The 5,000-nt window shown below is 44.9% G+C and overlaps 1 protein-coding gene across 1 annotated transcript in view; it reads left to right on the top strand.

Annotated features, from left to right (window-relative positions):
• The window catches only part of cdkal1 (CDK5 regulatory subunit associated protein 1-like 1), a 689,646-nt gene that overhangs the window by 242,982 nt on the left and 441,664 nt on the right, over positions 1–5,000 (top strand). The window lies entirely within an intron of this gene.

Below are 5,000 nucleotides of genomic sequence, written 5' to 3'. Positions count from 1 at the left end.
GAGGCAGCGCCTGTACCATCTTAGGCGGCTGAGGAAGTTTAAAATATCTTCAGCGCTGCAAAAGTCCTTCTACACCGCCACGATTGAGTCTGTGCTGTCAGGATGCATCACTACATGGTTTGGTAACTGCTCCTCCCAGAACAAGAAGGCACTGCACAGGGTGGTGGTGTGCGGAGCGCATCACTGTATCTGCTCTGCCTTCGCTCGAGGACATCTACACCAGGAGGTGTAGCACCAGAGCCAAGAGGATCATCAAGGACGGTTTGCACCCCCACCATGCCATCTTCCAGTGGCTTCCGTCTGGCAAGCGTCTCTGCTGCCTCAAAACAAGGACTGAGCGGCTGAGGAAGAGCTTCCTCCCACAAGCCATACGGAGCCTGAACTCCAAGTAGTTGTATCTGAACTTTATTCAGACTCCTTTTGCACTACATATAAAGACATTGCACTTTATGGACAAGCACAGTTTGCACTACAACTTAAATGTCCCTTAAATGCACTTTAACTGTCTTTCATGTGGTTCTAACTTTTTTTAACCCTTTAACTTTTTTTTATCTTTTATCATGTTTATTTCTGTATTTTTTTTTTTTTCTTACTGTACAGCAAAGTCATGGGCCGAGGCTTTTAACTTTCATTGTAGCTTGCTGCATATGACAATAAAGTTTCCTTGATCCTTGATCCTTGAAACCGTGCATCACTATATTGCTTCTTATGTTATTAACTCCTTCAACATTTTCTCCACACAGACAGATTAGCCCCAGGGCAGAGTTCATTCTTAACACACTCTGTGTCTCTTTAATGCCCTGTCTTGTGCTGATACGTTGTGGATAACAGTTTTAGGACGCTCAATGCTCTTAGGAACGCTTGTGTGTGTGTGTGTGTGTGTGTGTGTGTGTGTGTGTGTTTATGTGTTTATGCATTTAGCCTAGGGCTGCAAGAGATGGTAAAAGGCTCCCTTCTTGCTGTGTCTATATGTATATCTGTTGTCTGCGACCGTAAAAGGGCTTTTGTGAGCGAGTTGAGTTTTCAGTTGAGTTGAGTTGTGATGTTCTAGCACCTAGATCAGGGGCACTCAATTAAAATGCATAGAGGTCCAGTTAGAGAAAATGTCCTCAAGCAAAGGTCCAGAACATTGTAACGTAGCTTGCGTTATGATTCAGTGCCATTGAACTTAGGCTACTTCAATGATTGCAGTAGCCTAATGGTACAATGTCTGTATGTAGTCAACGACTGACTGTTAAATCAAAATAAACATCAACAATGTTTATTTACATTTGTTCATATTTAACTGGATTAATTATACAGACAGAGTGCTTTGGGGAAATGTGCATCTTAACACGTTGAGTGCCAAGGACGAGATATCTCGGCTTACATGATCCAACCGTTGAGTGCCAAGGACGAGATATCTCGGCTTACATAAACATTTTTTTTTTTGACGGTGGGACATCGATCAACCCCTTTTACGTCTCCTATACCAATATTGGAGGAAGAGAATGTGTATAATCTATTTTACCGACCACTAAGTGGCGACAGTGCTCTCCAGACAGAGAGAAAGCCGAGCAAAAAACAGCCACGGGTCCGCGGGAGAAAGCCATTCTAATTTTCAAGGAAATAGCTGGGCGAAAACGCTTTCGATTTCACACACAACACACACACACACACACACACACACACACACACACACACACGCGCGCGCGCGCGCGCACACACACACACTCGAGTACCTTTGCGCATAAATAAGACCAGAATCGCAAAAGCTTCTTCAAAGCTCTCAGCCGACACCTCAAGAAACGAACGAGCCCGTTTTACAGTAATCCAGACTGCCCGAGAGCGGCCGCGGAGCCAGCAGGAGCCAGCAGCAGCAGCACAGACGGAGGGAGGAGTTTGGAGACACACACACACACACACACACACACACACACACACACACACACACACACACACACACACACACACACACAATACAGTATACAGACTTGCCCAAGGGCACCCATAATCACAGGCACGTGAGGTGGTTCTAAAAATCCATTTATCTCAAAACTCTCTGAAAATCTCTGAAACCATGCTGTACTCAACGGCTAATATCTACATAACTACTAACTCTACAAACTAACGCTTTTAGACAGAGAAAGCACACATTCTATTAGTTCTTTTTAGATGATTGGTGTTCACGAAGTCTTAACAGAAAAGAATCCTCGGCTCTTGTAAAATGAGCCAGAATCCTCAAAAAAAAACCTGGCAGAACCTACCTACAGCATTGAAAAAAGGGCTGGCAGTCAATGTGTTAAAAGTGCTTTAATTTGAGAAAAATATTTCCCCTTTTCTTCCCTTTGTTAACTCCATTTTACACACACACACACACACGCACGCACGCACATGCACACACACGCACACACACGCACACGCACACACACACACACACACACACACACAAGAAAGGTGTGAGTATGCGCTACATTGAGTCTGTGCTAGCCGACAGGCCCCCAGTGTGGGGCCCCTGTGCTTCCTCAGTGATTTGGCTGCAGCGCTCCACACCGACACACAGTGACAGAACAATAGGTCTTATCGGCGGCACTGCCGACCTTTACGTGACAGAGTGTTAAACATTTGGCGTCTCTTGTTTGTGCACGGCCTGCCTACAGAGAGAGACGTCCACATGCACAGGGACACACTCAGCTGCTGTGGGTTCCAGCTCGGCTTTAAAGTGGAACTGAACCTGTTCGTCACGTGCATAATGAGTCCGTTTCAGACTGAAAACATAGTTTGTCTAAGATGACAGGTTGGCGGGTCATAGTATCATGTCGATGATTTTATTTGACAATTCTGGGGACTGGATTGGGCTTTGGCCAATCCTGGCATGTTCCGCCTCCAAATCGAGTGGGATTCAGTCGTGTTGTGGCGCTCCCCTCGGGAAGAGCCTTTTGACGGGAGGAGTGGAGCTCAGCGAGCCGCAGGCAGCCAGCTGCCTTCGTGTTGCCGAGCGGAGAGTGCAGCACGTCGGCCTGGAATCTCCGAGGTGCGACCCCTGACAAACCAAGCTCTCGGATGCGCTGCTGTAAATTATCGCTGCTGTAAAGTAGTAGGGATGCAAATTGTATGCAAATTCCCGAATCGATCATCGGTAACGTTAACCAGCAATCAATCGATTAATTGTAATTAAAATGACAGATTTAGCGAACAATACCAAATGCCTTTTTTTTCTTTGCTCAATCAAATGCTTTATTTCCACAGCAGCAACATATTGCATATTCCCACAGCATTGAATTGCATAGCCTGTAAAACATCAAAAATGTAGAAGCGTAGATATATGAAACACATTTGTGTCAGCTTTAAGCTGCATACTGTATATGTGGCTCCACCTCACTTTAAACTGCGTCTCCGTTCTTCCTCACACTGAGCTGATGGAGGGTTAAGGCAACTGAGAGGAGGAGCCAGAGGTAGAGCATTGCCGTTGTCATTATGTTGTTGTATGTGTACACAGAATCACAGTGTTTGCAGGTGGCATTATTTTCTCCTTTCTGTTCACTTCACCCGCTTTATATTGGCAAAAGTTGCCATTCTCATCTTTCTTTTTCCTCTCTTTGCCGACCCCGAAATGACTGCCTGGTCAGTAATGATTGAAATGACTGCCTGGTCAGTAATGATTGAAATGACTGCCTGGTCAGTAATGACTGCGCGCCGGGTGCCTCTGGCAGGTTTATCGAAACATGCTTTGAAAATACTGTACACCATTTTTACTGACAACTAGAATGTAGTAATATGAGACTACATGTTTGATAGAATGTAGTACAGTAATATGAGACGACACGTTTGATAGAATGTAGTAATATGAGACGACACGTTTGATAGTGGATCGAGTCAATTTCACGTGTTACAGCAAATCCTTAACGAGCAAGTATTGTAATCTATCTTCGATTAATTGTTTGCATCACTAATTCCAAGGTAAACAGGGTAGATATAGCGTGTGGGAGGAGTTTGATTTGTCTGTTGGAAAGTGGGCGTGTCTGGAAGGAGGGGCTGGAGTTGACTTGACTGAATGTGAGTGATCTGTGCCTCGGAGCAGCTCTAGATCCGCACCGCAAAATAATCTATTTCACCAGACAAATTTGAAACCTACCGGTCACATTTCAATAACACTCTATGTAGTGCGTCCTGGTCACTCACCTGGTAGCACGCATACCACGAAGGCTCGGCCCTTCGCGCAGCTGACCCGGGTTCGAATCCGACCTGCGGTCCTTTGCCGCATGTCATCCCCTCTCTCTCCCCACCTTTCCTGTCTGCCTACTGTCCGATATAAAAATAAATAAAGGCGAAATGCCCAACAAATAATCAAAAAATAAATAAATAATAATAACACTGTATGTACAAACACAATTAAATACAGCCCTGTGCACTGCGAGCTCGCTGGTTGGCTCACTGCACCCAGCCCCAGAGCAGAGGCCCGGGCGGTTGGCTCCGTCGTCACACAGCCTTCTCCTGCCCGAGGGAGAGAGCTGGCTGCCCGCCTTGAAGGGTGCGACGAGCCCCGGTAAATAACGATTTTATTCCTGGAATGTGAGTTAATGAGCCAGTTACATGTCCTTTGCATTCTACATGAAATGAAGACATTACCATTCGTTTTATTTTGTATGTTACATACTTATTGCCAAAGTATATATGGTGCCTGCTCTGAATTTTTCTCCTAGCCATGAAGATTGATTGACAGCTGTCATGTCATTATATCATTGCTTGAAATTGGGTTGAAAGTTGATAGTACTACTTGTCGTCAGCACACTGTAGATATCATGGATGAACTCGACATGGTTGACTTTTGATGTGAAATTAGATTTTTGTGATTCTTTTTGGGCATGCATTGTTAAATAGGTGCACTATATAACCATGGATGTGAGCTAAAATAGTTAATATACATTTTTATGCCTCCGCCGGCGATTCACACGTCTGTCCGTCCGATTTTTGTTAACGCGCTATCTGAGGAACGCCATGACGGAATTTCTTCAAATTTG

Source organism: Poromitra crassiceps (assembly GCF_964638095.1).
Source record: "Poromitra crassiceps genome assembly, chromosome: 1".
Classification (NCBI taxonomy): Eukaryota; Metazoa; Chordata; class Actinopteri; order Beryciformes; family Melamphaidae; genus Poromitra; species Poromitra crassiceps.
This window is presented reverse-complemented; position numbering and strand designations above follow the sequence as displayed.